Consider the following 23,077-nt stretch of genomic DNA (forward strand, 5'->3'; position numbering starts at 1 on the left):
ACTTTATTGGGACTTCATTAGCAATTTGTAGTTCCGTAGGATTTGAAACTTTGTTGTACTTAGGAGTTTAGAATTTGTTTAGAGATAGGTTAGTTTTTTTTAAGAGTTTTTTTTTTCACAGTCTAGTTATCCTCCATTAACCCAATGTCATCTACAATATCTCCTGTAATGATATGCAAATCTGATGTTTGTGTATAACCTCATTTTTTACTTTGAAATTTGACTTCATTTGAACGTGTAATCACACACACTGTTAAAATGTTGCGATGTTTTAACAAATCCAAAACAAATTGTAGTACTTCTAATGCAAGTGAAACCAATACATTCCTGAGTATGCTGTTCTGTTTTTTTGTGCTTGTCACAAAAATTCACAAAATTTTTCAAGTTCAGCCGCCATGTTGGAATCTTGTTTCTCTGATCAGCGCATCATCATCTGGGTTGAAGTCTTCGTTATTCTGATGGTACAGGACTCAATCGGTGACGGAGTGGGAGCGTCCTTTTACACTTCAACCAAAATTCAAACTTGAAACTTTACTCCAAGAACTTAGCGACGTGTTTGCCCGAACAGGGGGAGACGTCCGATGGTACACTTGATACAGATTCATCAAACATTTTAACGGGCAACAGAATCCTTTCCGACTTGTGTTTTGGACTTTGAAAAAAAAAATCTTAAGTTTGTTTTTGGCTTCGGACTTTTAAAAAACAATCTTTTTAGTTTGTCAATCATGTAAGGCAGGACATTGGTAAAACAGACTATCATTGAAACATTAACTTGATTTAACTTAATAAAATGCTTTCCTTCCATTAATACTTAGATCATTTAGTCGCTTCACTTTCTAGATAGTAGTTGGCCACACCGACCGGCACACACGTTTGCGCAACTCTGCTGCTTCTACAGTTCAGTGGTGCTTAAAAAAATCAAAAAAATCCCTTAAAAAACGCCTTTTTTATATAGACTAAGTCAGCCAAAAATATTTCTCGTGCCGTTGTACGGTTCGAAATTAACTGCGTAAAAACTTTGGCCCTACCCCCCCTATTATTAAAATCTTGATCAACCAAGTACACCCCCTATAGGGGTGCAGAAGAGACTGTATCCCAAAGTAATGTACACCAACAATGTAATCAACTAGAAATTTGCACATGACACTTATACAAGACGTCAAATTCAAATTACCATTAGATTATATAGCTAGGTACATCAAAATGGAATACAGCCCCTTATTAAAGGTATCGTCTTATAGCTTGTTGTGACTTTAAATAACAATAAAATGGAGTCCCATTGTGGACTTAGTCATTTTTTGACCAAATCACTAGCCATTGTTTGTACTTAGTAATTTTTTGAGCAGAAACTCATAGTCTATGTTTGTACTTAGTCTTTTTTTGGACTTAGTCATTTTTTTGACAAAACACTTGGTAATTATTGACTTTCTGTGTCCTATTGTGGACTTAGTCATTTTTTCGACCAAAAAAACTAGCCATTATTTGTACTTAGTAATTTTTTGAGTAGAAACTCATAGTCAATGTTTGTACTTAGTCATTTTTTTTACAAAAACACTTGGTAATTATTGACTTTCTGTGTCCTATTGTGGACTTAGACATTTTTTCCGACCAAAAAACTAGCCATTGTTTGTACTTGGTCTTTTTTTGGACTTAGTCATTTTATGACAAAAACACTTAGTAATTTTCGACTCTCTGTGTCCCTTTGTGGACTTCAAAAACTTTCCAAGATTGAGATTATAAAGTCACAGAACAAGCTATAAGATGCGGCCTTTACAGAAGATACAACATTGGTAGTTACGCTATTGTGAATTGAACTTATATGTTTATTGCGGGAATTTAGTGAACATGCATTGCCTTGAATTTTGGTAAGCATGCAAGTAAACATTCATCTAAATGTCCACTTGATGTAAAAACTGTATTGAGTTAAACAATAAATAAAGAAATGTGTTGTGAAAACGCTGCAAGTTTGAGATAACGTTTTTTGTGTCAAAATTTGTGCACTCTATATGCAGTATATGAATACCAATGTTGTACCTTCTTTATAAGTAAGAAATGCAACCTGTAAACCATAAAGGAGTCAAATTTAATTAGATTGGTTTGAAAAGAAAAAACAAACGCTTCGATTCTGTAAATATTCTGAGTTCTTGTAAGATGAAGAAAAAGCACAAAAAAATATTTTGCAAGTTTGCAGAAATCAAATAGTTAATTCATGAGACTAGTTTTTTTTTGTTAGCCATGTGGACTCCTTTTGGATAAAACAGGTTACATTTCTTCCTTGGTTGATCATTTATATTTCTTAGCTATGGTTGTCATTTGCCAGCTGATATTTCTTCGCGAATATTTTGGGGGTTTAAGTTGAATTTTGAAACTATACACATTTTCAAAACTTTTAATTAAAACAAGTATGAATTGAAAGCTGTATTTGATTTTACAAATACAATTTTTTAAATGTGGCACTTGACAAGTGCATTAAAAAAAAAAAAAAAGACATTTTGAAATAATTTCAATGAAGTTTTCAAAAAGTAATTGTACATCAACTGGCATATTTCCAACCATCAATTTAAGCAACTATCAAAATGAATAGTAAGGAAGCAATAGGAGTGCAAAAGCACCCACAAAAACAAAAATTGTTTTAATTAAAACATTAAGGAAACATAACATACAACATAGTCATAATCAAGTTCTTGAGGTTGGGGTGGGTGGGGGTAATGTCTAACAGTGTGGATGCACTAAGTGAGTGTTATTGTTTTCTTTCTTTGGAAGACATTTAAAGTTTGTTCAAATAAAGTCTTGAAAATTCAAATAAACAATCTAGTCTGGTTTGCTTATTATTTTCTGAAGAATCCTAATATTTGGACAACTTGTAACTTTGATGCCTTCTTGGTGTTGATGAACTAATTAAAAATAACTTTTAGAAAATAATTAAGGTTGGGGATACTTTTCGTAATTATCAAACAACAGTCTCCTCACTTGGTGTGCCTCAATAAATGCATAAATAACAAACCAATTGAAGTTTTGGCTCAAATGGTCATTAAAGTTTAAAACAAATTATTCCGTTCATGAAATTGTGTGCTTTCTAAATGAAAGTTTTTAATAGAAATTTAACTGATTATTCGGAGGCCCCACAAAAAAAGAAGTCATAGGTGGGTCTTAGGAGAAAAAAAAATATGAGAGAAATTTTGGCAAATGTGTTGGTATAAGTTATTCTGGCCCTACAGCTAGTAATAGAATATGATTTATTTTGGTTGCCTTACAGAATGGTTGAGGCTGTGTACCTCAGTGACTGCTGTTGTGGCTGGAAAGACTGCTAAGATGCAGGGAGAGGCAGCATACACTTGATGAAAGGGAAACATCAGATTCCACGAACTCTGAAAAAGAACAAAATTATATTTTGAGTATAGATGTAAATTAGTGTTCATACAAATGAGGGGATATAGGAAGTATAAGGCATTGGGAAAATTACTTCAGGGGCCTTTAAATTGTTCAGAGGCCTTTAAATTGTCTCCAGGGTATAAAGGTCCCGTACCATTGCGAAAAAAAATACACCTAACTCAGGAAGCTGAACTTTTACTAGTTATGTTCCTTGTAGTCGGAACTCCAAGACAGCATTATTTAAAATTGTTGAATTTTCTCATTTAATGTTAATATTTTGGGCTCACACTATCAATTTGGTACATGACGATCGCATCGCCAGTGGCAGGACTCCGACATATTTTCAGAAATTATTTCATGGATATATTTGTAGCTGTAAACTCGTTCAAAATATAGTGAGGGACACTATGAACATATTAACGGAATTTGACTGTTTGTATTGCCAAGACAATCTTGTCTTAGAACCCCCCTCAAATTTCCTCTTTTGCATCAACACATGAATCACTTACCTGATTTAGAACATTCTATGAACATCCGTGCAGTTATCATTGTGGAAGTTGTTGAATTTTGATGTCGGTTTGCGATGTAAAATGTTGCAGAAAATCTGCTTTTTTACCACACACGTGGAGCTGAACCCACCATGCCCGCGCTCAGAAAAGAAAATGGCCGCGGGGGAGTAAAGGGTAGTCTGGTCCCCTGACCAAAGATTCCTTGACGTCTCTTGTCGACAGAGCCTAGTCGGAGATTTTTGGGTCTGGGAACCAGACTAAGTAAAGGGGTGCACCAACTTCGTTCCCAGGGGCGATCGATCTCAATGCGCCATTTTTTCCCCAGCATGCCTTGCTCGATGTGCATCCTTTTATTGGCCGAAATTTGAAAGAATCATAGGCGGTGAGGCCAGCACTTTTCTCAACTTTTGCCTATTTTGTTTTTAAGGTCCGATGTTGTGCTCTTCATGATGCGGTAGGCTTTTCTGAAGCCTTTTTTTATTGAACAGAGGCCAAGAATAATAATATTTGAAGCAATAATTAGGAAGTTGTGATTTTTTTTATTTTTACTTAAAAGTTGGGCGAAACTGAATAAAACTATAAAGGGTAAGGTCCAGCATTTTTATCAAATATAGCCTTATGATTTTTTTTTTCAGAAGCGAAAAGTTCATAAAGCTATTATAGCCTTGTGATTTTTTTTAGAGCAAAAAGTTCACAAGGCTTTTGATTTTTTTTCGAGCGAAAAGTTAATGATTTTTTTTTTACAGCGAAAAGCTCACAAGTTTTTTCGAGCAAACAGTTCACAAGACTTAAAAAATCATAAGGCTTTTGTCGAGCCTTGTAAATTTTTGGCTCTAAAAAATCACAAGGCCTTTTCGCTCCAATGTTGTATCATCCGTTCAAACACCCCCTTGTGATTTTTTTGAGCGAAAAAGTCACAAGGCTATGATTTTTTTTTGAAAAGTTCACAAAAAGTTTGCCTTGCGATTTTTTCAAGCGAAAAATTCACAAGGCTATTATATGCCTGTGATTTTTTTAGAGCGAAAAGTTCACAAGGCCTAATGATATTTGTTGAGCAAAAAGTTAAAAGGCTATATATAGCCTTACGATTTTTTTCGAGCAAAAAGTTCACAAGACCTTGTGATTTTTTTCGAGCGGAAAGTTTACAAGGCCTTATGAATTTTGTCGAGTGCTAAGATCACAAGGCCTTATGATTTTGTTTCGAGCGAAAAGTTCACAATGATTTTTTTTCGAGCGAAAAGTACACATTGGAGCGAAAAGGTCTTATGATTTTTTTAAAGGCACTGGACACTATTGGTAATTGTCAAAGACTAGCCTTCACAGCTGGTGTGTCTCAACGTATGCATAAAATAACAAACCTGTGAAAATTTGAGCTCAATCGGTCGTCGAAGTCGCGAGATAATAATGAATAAAAAAGAAAAAAACACCCTTGTCACGAAGTCCTGTGTGCATTTAGATGGTTGATTTCGAGACCTCCAGTTCTAAACTTGAGGTCTCAAAATCAAATTCGTGGAAAATAACTTCTTTCTCGAAAACTATGGCACTTCATAGGGAGCCGTTTCTCACAATGTTTTTTACCATCAACCTCTCCCCATTACTTGTCACCAAGAAAGGTTTTATGCTAATAATTATTTTGAGTGATTACCAATAGTGTCCACTGCCTTTAAAGCAAAAAGTTTAAAGACTCATGATTTTTTCGAGCAAAAAGTTCACTAGGCCTTATGATTTTTTTTCGCGCAAAAAGTTCACAAGGCCTTATGAATTTTTTAGAGCGAAAAGTTCACAAGGCCTTATGATTTTTTTAGAGCGAAAATTTCACAAGGCTACAATCGCTCACAATTCTTATGATTTTTTTCGAGCAAAAAGTTCACAAGCGAAAAGTTATGGACTTTTTTGAGCAAAAAGTTCACAAGGGTTAGTTTACAAGGCTTTAGCCCTGTGATTTTTTTAGAGCGAAAAGTTCACAAAGCCTTATGATTTTTTTTTCGAGCAAAAAGTTCACAAGGCCTTAAGATTTTTTGTGAGCGAAAAGATCACAAGGCCTGGTGATTTTTTTTAGAGCGAAAAGTTCACAAGCGAAAAGTTCACAAGGCTATAGATTTATGATTTTTGTCGAGCGAAAAGTTTTTTTCGGGCGAAAAGTTCACAAGGCCTTATGATTTTTTTCGAGCGAAAAGTTTACAAGGCTATATATAACCTTATGATTTTTTTTTGAGCGAAAAGTTCACAATGTTAATGATAGCCTGGTGATTTTTGGAGCAAAAAGTTCACAAGGGTAAGTTTGTGACTTTTTTTAGAGCGAAAAGTTCACAAGGCATTATGATTTTTTTTAGAGAAAAAAGTTTAAAGGCTATATATATAGCCTTATGGGTTTTTTTCGAGCAAAAGGTTCACAAGGCCTTAAGATTTTTTTCGAGCGAAAAGCTCACAAGGCCTGGTGATTTTTTTTTCAAGCGAAGAGTTCACAAGGCCTGATGATTTTTTTAGAGCGAAAAGTTCACAAGGCCTTATGATGTTTTTCGAGCAAAAAGTTCACAAGGCCTTATGATTTGTTTAAAGCGAAAGGTTCACAAGGCTATAGCTTATGATTTTTTTAGAGCAAAAAGTTTACAAGGCCTGGTGATTTTTTTTAGAGCGAAAAGTTCACAAGTGAAAAGTTCACAAGGCTATATATAGCCTTATGATTTTTTTCAAGCGAAAAGTTCACAAGGCTACAATCGTTCACAATCCTTGAGGATTTTTTCAAGCAAAAAGGTTCACAAGGCTATATATAGCCTTATGATTTTTTTCAAGCGAAAAGTTCACAAGGCCTTATGATTTAACAAGGTTAAAGTTAACAAGGTTAATAATAGCCCAGTGATTTCGTTTGGAGCCAAAGGTTCACAAGCGAAAAGTTATGGATTTTTTAGAGCAAAAAGTTCACAAGGGTAAGGTTACAAGGCTTTGACCTTGTGATTTTTAAAGAGCGAAAAGTTCACAAGGCCTTATGATTTTTTTTTTGGCATAAAGTTTAAAGGCTATATATAGCCTTATGATATTTTTCGAGCAAAAAATTCACAAGGCCTTAAGATTTTTTTCGAGCAAAAAGTTAACAAGGCTACAATCGTTCACAATCCTTAAAGATTTTTTTCAAGCAAAAAGGTTCACAAGGCTATATATAGCCTTATGATTTTTTTTCGAGCGAAAAGTTCACAAGGCCTTATGATTTAACAAGGTTAAAGTTAAGAAGGTTAATAATAGCCCGGTGATTTCGTTTGGAGCGAAAGGTTCACAAGCGAAAAGTTATGGATTTTTGGGAGCAAAAAGTTCACAAGGGTAAGGTTACAAGGCTTTAACCTTGTGATTTTTAAAGAGCGAAAAGTTCACAAGGCCTTATGATTTTTTTTTTGCATAAAGTTTAAAGGCTATATATAGCCTTATGATATTTTTCGAGCAAAAAATTCACAAGGCCTTATGATTTTTTTTTGCATAAAGTTTAAAGGCTATATATAGCCTTATGATATTTTTCGAGCAAAAAATTCACAAGGCCTTATGATTTTTTTCGAGCGAAAAGTTAACAAAGCTACAGCCTTATGATTTTTTTAGAGTCCCCTTGGACTGGTTGACACGAGAGCTAAGAATTATACCACAACGACGAAGACTGGTGGGCAACGGACTGCCGCATGGCCAGGCCGCAGGATGCTGCTCAGCCACCGGTCACGCCCGACTGGTTTATTGCGTAACAATAATATACAAATAACAACAATCACAACATGCTTCAACGTTATGTTTTTTTACTTATTTTTTTAAGTTGGCCGAATTATAGTAATTTAGCCTTCGAGAAAGACTCTGCTTTTATTTGCAAGGCTATATATAAATAGCCTTGTTATTTTATTTTTGAGCGAAAAGATTACAAGGCCTTATGATTTTTTTAGAGCGAAAAATTTACAAGGCTATAGCCTCGTGCGTTTTTTTCGTGCGAAAAGTTCACAAGGCTAAGTTATCAAGATAAAACAAAAGGACTTTACCTTGTCGTTTTTTTTAATGTTGGGCTAAAATTTGATAAAACAACTGGACTTATGACCCCTTGTGATTTGTTTTCCTTCAATTTTTTGCCCAAAATTGATAAATATGTTTGAGATTTTGTCAATTTTTGCCCTCAATAAACATAGACTTACACTTAGGAAAAGAATCTGCCATGGGGGAACCCTTTGTAAATTTCTGAGGTTTTAATAATACAACCTGAAAATTCAGTGTTACTTTTCGTCAAGTGTTTTCCTTTAATCAAATATTGTCAAATTGTGGCCTCTATTGAGTCCTACTTCTTTGCCTTACTACGGAAGAAAAACAAAGCTTGTGCTATAGAGTCCGCACTAACTACCTCAGCTCCGATCCCTCCACGGTAGACTGGGCCCCTGTCTTTATCCGCAAGGATAAAGACAGGTCGCTGCCGCTAGATCCAGTGATTCCCATTGGATACAATGCACATGCAGTGACATAATGTCCAAATAGTCACTGCTCTCAAGTCCGCAATGTAATTTGACTGCGTATCTATATGTGAAACGACAGAGGTCAGAGGTCAACTAAACGCCGGTTTTTGGCCGCTCTCTGGTGTTATTCACGAGCCTTGAAGAATGACGTCAGACAATCAGGCTACCTCCACGGCAGAAATCTTCTCCAGTTCTTTGTGGTTCTTGGTTCGATTCCCCAGCCTGCTGCCTTGATCCTTAGATTTCTAGGCCTCTAACGAAGTACTTGCAGACAAACCCTGTCTCATGTTCCACTTTGCAGAATTACTAGGAGGAGTGAACTCCTGCGGCTGTTTTGACGTGTTAAGCGTGTCGTCGCAACTTTCTGTGGACGCAAACTTGCTCTTCTTCTGTGGAGTTTGTCTCATCGATGGCATCATCCAGTTGTACTGCTGTGGAGGAGCAAACTCTTGAGGGCGCTCTTCATGTACTTGCTTCTTCACCCTGTCCCATTGCGACTCTTCTGTTTATAAATAAGAATTGTAAACAAATTGTTAGTTTTAAATGACAGCTACCTAATTATAAAAGTTTAACAAAGTCTTCAATATCTTCAGTTGACATCAGGGGTGCGTTTTGGCGATTGCAACTGATACCTGATTTGTGTTGCAAGTACTTATGAAGCCATTTTGCTAAAAACAGAAACATGTGCACACACACGGTGCCAGATTGAACTGAGAAGTCTCCCGATCAATCTACTCCACGGAAGTAGAACTAAGCAAGACAGTTCTCTAAGAACAAACTCTAACTGGCAAGCAGATACACACATGGTGTTACCGCAAACCTATATATACTAGTAATTTGCAGCCATTTTAAAGACACTGGACACTATTGAAAACTGTCAAAGACTAGTCTTCACAGTTGGTGTATCTCAACATTATAATGCATAAAATAACAAACCTGTGAAAATTTCAGCTCAATCTATCGTCAAAGTTGCGAGATATTAATGAGAGAAAAACACACCCTTGTCGCACCATGGTCACAGAAAGTTGTGTGCTTTCAGATGTTTGATTTCGAGACCGCAAATTCTAAATCTGAGGTCACGAAATCAAACTCGCGGAAAATTACTTCTTTCTCAAAAACTACCTCACTTCAGAGGGAGCTGTTTCTCACAATGTTTTATACTATCAACCTCTCCCCATTACTCGTAATCAAGTAAGGTTTTATGATAGTAATTATTTTGAGTAATTGCCAATAGTGTCCACTGCCTTTAAAAACAAAAACATGTGCGCACACGCGGTGCCAGATTGAACTGCGCATTGATATGTGCTACATTTGGACTAACAATTTGGTTCAGCATGCAACGTGACCAAGAAGACGAGACGTCCCTCCATGCAACGTTCTCAAAACACAGCCCTGGTACAATATTGTTATTGCGGTGTAAAGTCCTTCTGAATCGTTTATTTCAGCAAAGAGGATGTAGAGGTTTTAGGAAGGTTAGGTTCCAAGGGGCTGTGTTATACTCAACAGGCCTGTAGCTTTAAACGGATTCATGAATTACTGTACATATTATGTGACCTGTCACAACGAAATGAGCTATAAGTCGCATTGTGCCATTTCCCATTACAGACGGTCAAATCTTTCTCATTAGATAAGTGAGAACTCTCTTGTTTCCACAAGCTCTGTCGACTTGGAGGATTATTGTTACCCCAAGTGTTGTACACCATTGGAAAGCTATTAATCTGCAGAATTCAGAAATGTGAATAGCTAATTTGTTTTAAATTCCGAATTTTAGCTCATTTTGTTGTGATAGGTCACACATGTGCCCTCCCTTGGTATCATATCTAAGGCGAGTACACGCAAACATGCAGGTGAGAGTTCATGATACTATGTACAGCCACAGATCTGCTTTGATCATGAAACAGCCCCTTTAATCACAACAAGACTCTGAAATCCTAACTCTCCACAAGGTTTAGTGCATGTTCTTCTTTTACCATGTTTACAAGGTTTATCAACATACAATACATAATAATAATAATAATAATATCGAAGTCTTATATAGCGCACGTATCTACCTAACGAGGTACTCAAGGCGCTGAGTATATACAAACTTTCAGAAAGATAGGCTATTGCAGTGATGAATGTTGAGACCCAATTAGTTAGCACCTTATAAGGGTTTACAAGGTGCTACGGCGCATTAAGCAACCACAGCCAGGAACATCGGGGCGAACAATTACCAATAGTGTCCACTGCCCTTAATCAACACAAAAATCATGTTATCTTCTTACCTCGTCTCTAAGATGACTCAACATCTCCATCTGACTCTGTCTCTCTCCCTCATCCTTTGAGAAGTCAAAGCAGCCGACACCCATCTCTCTCACATCTGAACAGAAACAAAACTGGCATTAAAGACTCTGGACACTTTTGGTGTTTGTCAAAGACCAGTCTTCTCACTGAGTGTATCTCAAATAACACATGTTAAAATTTGAGCTCAATTGGTCATCGAAATTGCAAGATAATAATGACAGAAAACACCCTTGTCACACAAAATTGGGTGCTTTCAGATGCTTGATTTTAAGACCTCAAAATCTAATATGAGGTCTCGAAATCAAACTCATGGAAAAAAAAATTCTCAAAAACTACGTTACTTCAGAGGGAGCCGTTTCTCATAATGTTTTCATTCATTCATTCATTCATAATTGGTTTATTATTTTAAAAACAAATTCCCATGGCGACCGGAGGTCGAATTACAGGAAAATATACAGAGATTAAAAAATAAGAAAAAAAACACACGATTTCACATTATTTAAGAAATAATTGATTAAGGAGAGACAAATATTTACAATGTATAAAATAAATTGTTCTGAAAGTTGCGGGGAAAAAAACCTGGATAAAAAATATTGCTGGCACAGTCAAAGGGCGCATAAAAAGCTGCATTCTATTGCAATTCAGTTGTTAAAAAGGCGTGTGAGGTGAGGGAGAGGGCTCTTTCTATAGCGCTCTGTTCGGCATTTAAACTGACCCAGAAGTCCGGAGTTCCTAAGTTGGTACCCACTATCATACCTCTGTGGCAAGAGGCGCTTTAGGACTGATGAAGGGAGAGTTTTGGCAAAAGATTGGCACAAGTGGTTACGACGGCATACCAGTGTTTCAATACTGCACAATTGTAGAGCGTCTGAGTAACGCACGTAGTCATTGCCAAGAATAATTCTGCATGCGCGCTTTTGCACCCTTTCCAGATCATTGCACTGCTTACTTGACAAAGCACCTGACCAGGCGGGTGCAGCGTACTCCAAAATTGGCCGCACAAAGGAGGTATATATAGCAACAAGATCAGATATGCTTAGGTAATGGTACTTCAATTTACGAAGCATGAAAAGGCGGGAATTTGCACGCTTGATCATTGAGCCTACATGCGTGTCCCACCTTAAGTCGGCTTGAATAAAAACACCTAAAAGCTTAATAACTGCACATTGTGTAATAGTTTTGTCATTTAGAGTCAATGAGAGGGGATCTGGTTGGTTCCGCGAGAAACAAATGTCCATGGTGAAACACTTTTTCACGTTGAGTTGCATTTTGTTGTCCGACGACCAAACATCCAGATCAGTTATTGCAGATGGGAGGTTGGATCCAACACTGGCATCACGGGTTTCAATGACAGTCATGTCATCAACATATTTGAAGTGTTTTATACTTGTATTGATCTCTTTGAAACCGGCGTCATTGATGATTGCTAGGAAGATAATGGCACCGAGCTTAGTGCCTTGTGGGACACCTGCATTAGTATGGGTCCATTCCGAAAAGCAATCGAGGTATCTCACGCACTGTTCACGATTAGAGATGAAATCACCGATCCATGCGGCTAAATGTGGTGGAACTCCCAACTTGAGGAGCTTGGAAACTGCAATTGTGTGGTCGATGTGATCAAAAGCCTTAGAAAAGTCAGTGAGAAGAATGGACGATATAGATTTGGGTAGTTCAGCATTAGCATGGAGTGTGTGAAGAACATCAATGAAACAGTGCGTGGTGGATACGTTCTTGATGTTTCCGAACTGGGCGGGGTCGAGGTTGGCTTTAATCGACGCCATTGTTTGTTGAGCAATGAAGTGTTCTGTCACTTTGGCAAAGTGATCTGAGAGGGCAATGGGTCGCAAATTGTCTATGTTGGCTGGTGAAGTTTTGGGCACAGGGACGACAATTGCCCTCTTCCATTGTGCTGGGACGATAAGCTGTGCAAACGAGGCGTTGATAATGTGAGTCAATGGCTTAGAAAGTTCATATGAATACTGTCGTATAAATCTAGCCGATATTATCTGGGCCACTCGCCTTTGTGCTGCTTATTCTCTGAAGTTGTTTGAGCACCTCCCAAGGTTGGACAGGAGGGATTGGTTTGGCTGGAAGGTAGGCTGGCAGTAAGGATGTATCCAAGGGGTCAAGGTCGTTACCGACTGCAGCGAACTTTTCACAAATAGCAGACGCTATGTCCTTGTGAGCTGTGGGGTCAATATTCTGCACATGGATGTTGCGATTTGTGCTCGTGCCTGTTGTAATAAGTCAAACTTCACGAAACCATGAACTCGGATTAGATTTCTTGAGTCGCTCGACCTTGGTTGTGTAGTGTGTTTTCTTGGCCAGTTTGATTTCACGATTGATCTTGTTCCTGAAATACCTCCACAGCGATTGTTGGTTGCCATGGAAAGCGCGCTGACGCTTGACAACGAGTGATTTGATGTAGGGTGTCAGCCATGGTTTGTCAGTGGGGTGTTTTTTGACTGATTTTTATACAATCAACAATTCCAACAGTGTCCACTGCCTTTAAAGGGAAGGTACACATTTGTTAATTGTCAAAGAACAGTCTTCTCACTTGGTGTATCCCAACAAAAGCATAAAATAACAAGCTTGTGAAAATTTGGGCTCAATCGGTCAACGAAGTTGCGAGAAAATGATGAAAGAAACAACACCCTTGTTGGACGAATTTGTGTGCTTTCAGATGGGAATAAAAGACTTCTAGCTAGAAGTCTTTTAATATTTCAGTGAGAAATTACCTCTTTCTCAAAAAACTACGCTACTTCAGAGGGAGTCGTTTCCCACAATGTTTTATACTATCAACAGCTCTCCAATGCTCATCACCAAGTCAGTTTTTGAGTTAATATTTGTTTTGAGTAATTACCAAACGTGTACCTTCCCTTTAACCACCTTTCAGTGATCACTTTGCAGAACAAGTTTGTATTTTTAAATTTGTTTTGTCATAATGAAACAATGATTTCTAACCCAGTAGAGAAATTGACTGTTCTCAAGAAATGTACCTCGAGACTTATTTTTATCTATTGAGAAAATGTGGCTTTTGTTCACCGTCTCAAAAATTTATTGAGCTAACCTATGGTAATATTTTTTAAAATATGCTGAAACATTTTGTTTAAAATTATCTTGGGAAACCCGGGCAATACAAAAAAAACACAACAAATCTTGCGTGTTCCGAAATAACATTCCCGTGGGCACATGATCGCAACCCATTAAAAGATTTGGGTATTGAAGATTTTGAAGATAATAATAGTGAAAACCTTACCCCTTCAAATATTACTTACTGAGGTGCTGTAGTTTTTGAGAAATGAGTAAAACAATGTCATGAAAATACGTTTGTAAATAATTCAAATAATTTTTGTGACATTGTTTTACTCATTTCCCCAAAACTACAGCACCTCAGCACGTAATATTTTCATGGAAGCTTTCTACTATCATTATCTTCAAACTGTGTAAGTTTAGTGTAAATCTGTGGACATTGTGTTTTTTGTCCTACAAAAGTTACATAGACCCTTTAAACCACAAGAACGATCTACTGACTAGACTGAATCATTCTGCTCAAGTAAAAAAGGAATCCTACATGAGTGAATACGGGCAGGCGCCCAATAGAGTGGTCTTTGTCAAATTGAAATATTCCTACCGTTCCCAACCCTTGAGACCTACTCAAAATAATTATTAGCATAAATCCTTACTTGGTAAAGAGTAATGGGTAGAGGTTGATAGTATAAAACACTGCGAGAAACAGCTCCCTCTGAAGTAAAGTAGTTTTCGAGAAAGAAGTAACTTTCCACGAATTTGATATCGAGACCTCAGATTTAGAATTTGAGGTCTCGAAATCAAGCATCTGAAAGCACACAACTTATGCGACAAAAGCATTTTTTCTGTCATTATTATCTGGCAACTTCGACGACCTATTGAGCTAAAATTTACACAGGTTTGTTATTTTATGCATATGTTGAGATACACCAAGTGAGAAGACTGGTCTTTGACAATTGCGAATAGTGTCCAGAGTCTTTAAGACGGAAAACAAAATACACAAATTGTTTCTCTTTCTTTAACACTAAAATTGCGGTTTTCCTTATACATGTACGTCGTGAACTAACAAGGAACTCTTGACACCACAAAATGGCCGACCGTGTTAGCTTTAAAGGAAAACCATAGCCCGACTTGCCTGATTCTCTGCCAAACAGGGCCAAATTTCATAGAGCTGCTATAACACACAAATTTGCTTAGCATGAAATTTTTTCCTTGATAAAAACAGGATTACCAACCAAATTTCCATTGTTGCATATTTCTTGTTACTGGTATTCAGCTGTTGTTTGCTTATCCTGAAAATCATGTGGAAATTTGGTTGGTAATCCTGTTTTTATAAAGGAAGAAATTTCATGCTAAGCAAATTTTTGTGCTTAGCAGCTCTATGAAATTAGGCCCAGTACACCACAGCACCAAGAGTCCCAATAAAGTAATGTAAGTGCTGAATTGAATTGTCCTCTCTAACAGATAAGAGTCGCTATGTGGCACTCATTATACACACATTCTGGTGATGGTTAAAGGCAGTGGACACTATTGGTAATTGTCAAATTGCGGGTTGTGGGTTGAGGGCTGGTTGTGATGCCTATCCTAGACTGGGTGTCTGTCTTTCTGGTCCATGCCGCTAGATCCAGTGATTCCATTGGATACAATGATATTGGATAAACGTGCACCCATTATGCCCAAACAGTACACTACTGTCAAGTCCGCAATGGAATTTGACTGCGTATCTCTATGTGAAATTAATGAGTACAAAAGTCAAAACACACGCCAGTTTTTGATGCCGGTCTCTGGTGTTATTTGCGAGCCACGAAGTGTGGCGTCAGATGTTCAGGCTATGCTTATCCAAGTGCTAAACTACAAGTACCGTACAAACTAGTAAGGTTGCAGAGAAAACATCTCCTCAACTGTTTTCCCATAGTTTTCCTCTGAAGTAACGTAGTTTTTGAGAAAGAGGTTATGCAACTGAAAGCACACAAAGTTGTGCAACAAGAGTGTTTTTTCTTTCATTTTTTTCTTGTAACTTCGAAGACCAACTGAGCCCAAATTTTCACAGGTTTGTTATTGTATGCAAATGTTGGGATACACCAAGTGAGAATGCTGGTCTTTAAAGGCAGTGGACACTATTGGTAATTACTCAATATAATTGTTAGCATAAAACCTTTTTTGGTGACAAGTAATAGGGAGAGGTTGATGGTATAAAACATTGTGAGAAACGGCACCCTCTGAAGTGCCATAGTGTCCGAGAAAGAATTAATTTTCCAAGAATTTGATTTTGAGACCTCAGATTTAGAACTTGAGGTCTCGAAATCAACCATCTAAACGCACACAACTTCGTGGGACAAGGGTGTTTTTTTCTTTCATTCATATCTCGCAAGTTCGATGACCGATTGAGCTCAAATTTTCACAGGTTTGTTATTTTATGTATATGTTGAGATACACCAACTGTGAAGGCTAGTCTTTGACAATTACCAATAGTGTCCACTGCCCTTAATCAACACAAAAATCATGTTATCTTCTTACCTCGTCTCTAAGATGACTCAACATCTCCATCTGACTCTGTCTCTCTCCCTCATCCTTTGAGAAGTCAAAGCAGGCAACACCCATCTCTCTCACCTCTGAACAGAAACAAAACTGGCATTAAAGACTCTGGACACTTTTGGTGTTTGTCAAAGACCAGTCTTCTCACTGAGTGTATCTCAAATAACACATGTTAAAATTTGAGCTCAATTGGTCATCGAAGTTGCAAGATAATAATGACAGAAAACACCCTTGTCACACAAAATTGGGTGCTTTCAGATGCTTGATTTTGAGACCTCAAAATCTAATATGAGGTCTCGAAATCAAACTCATGGAAAAAAAAATTCTCAAAAACTACGTTACTTCAGAGGGAGCCGTTTCTCATAATGTTTTATACAATCAACAATTCCAACAGTGTCCACTGCCTTTAAAGGGAAGGTACACATTTGTTAATTGTCAAAGAACAGTCTTCTCACTTGGTGTATCCCAACAAAAGCATAAAATAACAAGCTTGTGAAAATTTGGGCTCAATCGGTCAACGAAGTTGCGAGAAAATGATGAAAGAAACAACACCCTTGTTGGACGAATTTGTGTGCTTTCAGATGGGAATAAAAGACTTCTAGCTAGAAGTCTTTTAATATTTTAGTGAGAAATTACCTCTTTCTCAAAAAACTACGCTACTTCAGAGGGAGTCGTTTCCCACAATGTTTTATACTATCAACAGCTCTCCAATGCTCATCACCAAGTCAGTTTTTATGTTAATATTTGTTTTGAGTAATTACCAAACGTGTACCTTCCCTTTAACCACCTTTCAGTGATCACTTTGCAGAACAAGTTTGTATTTTTTAATTTGTTTTGTCATAATGAAACAATGATTTCTAACCCAGTAGAGAAATTGACTGTTCTCAAGAAATGTACCTCGAGACTTATTTTTATCTATTGAGAAAATGTGGCTTTTGTTCACCGTCTCAAAAATTTATTGAGCTAACCTATGGTAATATTTTTTAGAATATGCTGAAACATTTTGTTTAAAATTATCCTCTTTGGAAATCCGGGCAATACAAAAAAAACACAACAAATCTTGCGTGTTCCGAAATAACATTCCCGTGGGCACATGATCGCAACCCATTAAAAGATTTGGGTATTGAAGATTTTGAAGATAATAATAGTGAAAACCTTACCCCTTCAAATATTACTTACTGAGGTGCTGTAGTTTTTGAGAAATGAGTAAAACAATGTCATGAAAATACGTTTGTAAATAATTCAAATAATTTTTGTGACATTGTTTTACTCATTTCCCAAACACTACAGCACCTCAGCACATAATATTTTCATGGAAGCTTTCTACTATCATTATCTTCAAACTGTGTAAGTTTAGTGTAAATCTGTGGACATTGTGTTTTTTGTCCTACAAAAGTTACATAGACCCTTTAAACCACAAGAACGATCTACTGACTAGACTGAATCATTCTGCTCAAGTAAAAAAGGAATCCTACATGAGTGAATACGGGCAGGCGCCCAATAGAGTGGTCTTTGTCAAATTGAAATATTCCTACCGTTCCCAACCCTTGAGACCTACTCAAAATAATTATTAGCATAAATCCTTACTTGGTAAAGAGTAATGGGTAGAGGTTGATAGTATAAAACACTGCGAGAAACAGCTCCCTCTGAAGTAAAGTAGTTTTCGAGAAAGTAGTAACTTTCCACGAATTTGATATCGAGACCTCAGATTTAGAATTTGAGGTCTCGAAATCAAGCATCTGAAAGCACACAACTTATGCGACAAAAGCTTTTTTTCTGTCATTATTATCTGGCAACTTCGACGACCTATTGAGCTCAAATTTACACAGGTTTGTTATTTTATGCATATGTTGAGATACACCAAGTGAGAAGACTGGTCTTTGACAATTGCGAATAGTGTCCATAGTCTTTAAGACGGAAAACAAAATACACAAATTGTTTCTCTTTCTTTAACACTAAAATTGCGGTTTTCCTTATACATGTACGTTGTGAACTAACACGGAACTCTTGACTCCACAAAATGGCCGACCGTGTTAGCTTTAAAGGAAAACCATAGCCCGACTTGCCCGATTCTCTGCCAAACAGGGCCAAATTTCATAGAGCTGCTATAAGCACACAAATTTGCTTAGCATGAAATTTTTTCCTTGATAAAAACAGGATTACCAACCAAATTTCCATTGTTGCATATTTCTTGTTACTGGTATTCAGCTGTTGTTTGCTTATCCTGAAAATCATGTGGAAATTTGGTTGGTAATCCTGTTTTTATAAAGGAAGAAATTTCATGCTAAGCAAATTTTTGTGCTTAGCAGCTCTATGAAATTAGGCCCAGTACACCACAGCACCAAGAGTCCCAATAAAGTAATGTAAGTGCTGAATTGAATTGTCCTCTCTAACAGACAAGAGTCGCTATGTGGCACTCATTATACACACATTCTGGTGATGGTTAAAGGCAGTGGACACTATTGGTAATTGTCAAAGACTAGCCTCCACAGATGGTGAACCTCAACATATGATGGTTGAGACCTCAAGTTCTAAATCTGAGGTCTCAAAATCAAATTCGTGGAAAATTACTTCTTTCTCGAAAACTATGGCTCTTCAGAGGGAGACGTTTCTCACAATGATTTATACCATCAACCTCTCCCTATTACTCGTCACCAAGAAAGGTTTGATGCCAATAATTATTTTGAGTAATTACCAATAGTGTACACTGCCTTTAAAGCCATTGGACCCTTTTGGTAAACAGTATTGTCCAAGGCCCACACTTCGTGTATCACAACTTCGATATCAAATAACAAACCCTGTGAAAATTTAGGCTCAATCGGTCATCGGAGTCGGAGAAAATAACGAGAAAACCCACCCTTGTATCCGCCTGTTTCGCCGTGTCACGACATGTGTTTAAAATAAATCAGTAATTCTCGTTATCGAGAATTGATACTGTTTTACTGTTTTCTCAAGTGAAAAAGTAAAGCATTTCATGGAATAATATTTCAAGAGAAGTCTTTCACCACTACCTTCTGTAAACCCTGTCAGTTATTTGAAAATCTGTGAACTTTAATTTTTTTATCTGTACCGAAAGGGTCCAATGGCTTTAACCTACTGCCTCATCCAGGAGTGAGTCCTAAAATATAAATGAGAGAGGGAGTGCATGCAGTGAGTACACAGGTGTGAGTGGAGTCAGAGAAACCGCCTGGTGTTGCGTAACAAAAGGAAGGCATGAGGGCCGCCTGGGGCATTTAAAGGGTGTTTAAAACACTATTAATAATTACTCAAAATAATTATTAGCATAAAACCTCACTTGGTAAAGAGATATGGGTAAAGGTTGATAGTATACAACATTGTGAGAAACGGCTCCCTCTGAAGTTGAGTAGTTTTCGAGACCTAAGATTTAGAATTAGAGGTCTCGAAGTCAAGCATCTGAAAGCACACAACTTATGCAACAAAGGCGTTTTTTCTTTCATTCTTATCTGGCAACTTCGACGACCTATTGAGCTAACATTTTCACAGGTTTGTTATTTTATGCATATGTTGAGATACAACAAGTGAGAAGACTGGTCTTTAACAATTACCAAAGGTGTCCAGTGCCTTTAAGAACCCTATCTTACACCTTACCATCAAACTTGAGGTTCTGGTAGTGAAGAGGCCCAGGACCTCGGCTCCTCATTTCTTCCTCCTCAGCCTCCCATTGCTTCCTCATTATCTTCCGATGCATGTCACTAAAGAGAAGATCTGGCAGTGTTTCTTGCTTCATAGCTTTCTCTTTGTCGTCCTTCTCCCTAAGATATGCAAAACAAAAACAGGTATTAAAGTGAAGCTTATTATCTCATCCCCATCCGCCACCAGAGGGCAGTATTCTTCCCATCATGGCTGATTTAACAGTCTCCTCTTTCCCAATCCTTTAAAGGGTCTATGTACTTTTTGTAGGATAAAAACACAATGTCTACAGATTTACACCAAATTTACAGTTTGAAGATAATGATAGTAGAAAGCTACCCTGAAAATATTACTTGCTGAGGTGCTGCAGTTTTTGAGAAATGAGTAACACAATGTCATGAAAATAATTTTTGTCTCAGTGATCATGAGACGAAAATTATTTTAGAATGTAAAAACGTTTTTTCATGACATTGTTTTACTAATTTCTCAAAAACTATAGCACCTCAGTAAGTAATATTTTAAGGGAAGCTTGCTACTGTCATTAGCTTCAAACAGTGTCAGTTTGATGTAAATCTGTGAACATTGTGTTTTGTGTTTGATACAAAAAGTACCCAAATCCTTTAAGGCCACATGCCAACAGATATTATTATCACAAGAGCGAAAATCTGGAAGTGATTCTTGCTTCATAGATTTCTCTTTGTCTTCCTTCTCCCTAAGTTATGCAAACAAAGACAGGTCAAGTTAAAGGAACACGTTGCCTTGGATCGGTCGAGTTGGTCTTTGAAAAGCGTTTATAACCGTTTGTTATAAAATGCGTATGGTTAGAAAGATGTTTTAAAAGTAGAATACAATGATCCACACAAATTTGCCTCGAAATTGCGTGGTTTTCCTTTTACTTTGCGGGCCATTTATGGGAGTCAAAAATTTGACTCCCATAAATGACCGACCGTGTTTGACGGCGAGGTAAAGGAAAACCACGCACTTTCGAGTGATACTTGTGTGGATCATTATATTCTACTTTTAAAACATCTTTCTAACCATACGCATTTTATAACAAACGGTTATAAACGCTTTTCAAAGACCAACTCGACCGATCCAAGCCAACGTGTTCCTTTAAAGGGTGGTGTGAGTGCTGATGATGACTAGAGCAGGCTAGATGAAATGTTGAGACTAGCAATACTCATCCCACAAGAAGATTGATACAAAGACAGATACCTTCTCTGTGAGACCAAGACCAAAACCTAACCTCCAAATTCGAAACCAAGGCCAAGATCTTCCGTCTGAGATCAAGACCAAGACCTCAAGACCAAGTCAAAGACTTCCCCTCCAAGATCGAGACAAAAAACAAGACCTTCCCTTGTAGCTTAAAATCAAGACCAAGACCTCCGCACTGAGATCGTGACCAAGACCAAGAAATTGAGACCAAGTCCAAGAACTCACGTTCAAGTTCGAGACCAAGAGACCTCCCTCCTAACATTTAAACCAAGGCCATCTCTTTAAAACCGAGACCTTCCCTCCAAGACTGAGACAAGACAAAGACCTAACCTCCTAGGGGGAGACCAAGACCAAGACCTCCTCTGAGAACCAAGACCATGACCCCAATGTCTGACACCAAGACCCAGACCATGAACTTGGATAAATCTGAACTGTAGGCCTACACATTAACTGTTTGGGTTTTCCTCCAACATCTAAAACTGAAATTTCTTCATCATCTTCTCTACACAGCTACCTTCAGGGTCATAGTGCTAGTCACTTTTTAAGGGTAACTTTTTTAGCGCCATGAGGATGGATTTGTGCGCTTTATAAGTTTTCATTATTACTATTACTACTTACAAGTATTTCATTACCAGAATGTAGAATAGTTTACCAAGTTCACTCTGTATGAGTGACTTCTTTGGAGTTGGATTTTTTTCAGCCTCCTAAACCAAAATGTTGCACAAATTGTGTGCTTTTACAAACTATGAATCAAATAGCGAGCGCGGAGACCAATCATTTATATCTGGTGATAATCTGGACTTACCTAAATGCCTGAGGATTAAGACGTTTATCAATGTTGATGAGCTCAGGAAGATCTTTCTTCATACAGCGTCTGGATCGTCCTAAGGTGTCCACAAAATCCATTCTGAGAAGAAGAGAAAAATAAGGAAAGTACAGACTTTAAATGTAGATTCATAAATACTCCGGACAGTTTCTCTACTCCTATTGGTGGAGAGCGCGTCACGTGCGGGGTGTTTGAATAAGGGAATAAAAGTGTAGCGACGAGTTATTAAACGGCCGTTTAAAACCGGCAGGGTCGTTGCCGTGTGATAAAGGCCCGAGCCGAAGGCGAGGGCCTTTATCGCACGGCAACGACCCTGCAAGGTTTTTAACGGACGTTTAAGAACGAGTCACTTTTCTTTTATTCCCATTCATAAATGCCCTTTTGTTAAAAAACTTTAAACAAAATACAATTATAGACACTTTGACAATTGAAAATTCGAGGTTTGAAATATTTTTTTCAAAAACTTTGTGAAGAATCTGTTTGATGCGCGTGGGTTGTGTGTACGCATAAAAAAAAAAAAGATTACGCGCGCGCTTACATATATTACGCCCTGTATAGCTATGATTTACGTTCCGCGTGATAATCTGGCGCGCGCACGCCCGACATGCGGAAGCCAGCCAGTCTTAAACAGCTTCAGCTGTGTCTTTATCAACCGTTTAAACACCCCCACGAGACGCACTCTCCACCAATAGGAGTAGAGAAACTGTCTGGGGTATTTATGAATGGTTGATAATGACCAGTGTTTATGACCAGCTGGCTTCCACGTGTCACAAAGTTTTTAAAACAAATATTTCCAACCTTGAATGTTCAACTGTCAAAGAAGAAGAGAAAACAAGGAAAGTATGACTTTAAAATCCACTGAACACCATGGTAGTTACTCAAAGCAATTGTTAGCATAAACACTTACTTTATGGAGAGCTGTTGATTTGATAGTATAAAACATTGCGAGAAACAGCTCCCTTTGAAGTAACATAGTTTTTGAGAAAGGGGCAACTTTTCACCCAAGTAATTAAAGACATTCAGGCCTGAAGCCTTTCTCAGGCTTCTAAAAGCACACAAATTTGGGCAACAATGGTGTTTTTTCTTTAATTACTCTCTCGCTACTTCGATTGTTTTAAAAGTTTTCACAGATTTGTATTTGATTCATATGTTGGGATACACCAACTGAGAATACTTGTCTTTGACAA

The 23,077-nt window shown here is 37.5% G+C and overlaps 1 long non-coding RNA gene across 1 annotated transcript; it reads right to left on the reverse strand.

Moving 5' to 3' along the window:
• Positions 1 to 8,751: 8,751 nt before the first annotated feature.
• Positions 8,752 to 9,937, reverse strand: LOC117291656. The gene is made up of 2 exons (XR_004519184.1): positions 9,672 to 9,937; positions 8,752 to 8,852 (listed from the first exon to the last, which is right to left on the reverse strand). It is a non-coding gene; the product is annotated as an uncharacterized LOC117291656 (long non-coding RNA).
• Positions 9,938 to 23,077: the final 13,140 nt, after the last annotated feature.

The sequence above is a fragment of the Asterias rubens genome, chromosome 6 (assembly GCF_902459465.1).
Source record: "Asterias rubens chromosome 6, eAstRub1.3, whole genome shotgun sequence".
Classification (NCBI taxonomy): domain Eukaryota; kingdom Metazoa; phylum Echinodermata; class Asteroidea; order Forcipulatida; family Asteriidae; genus Asterias; species Asterias rubens.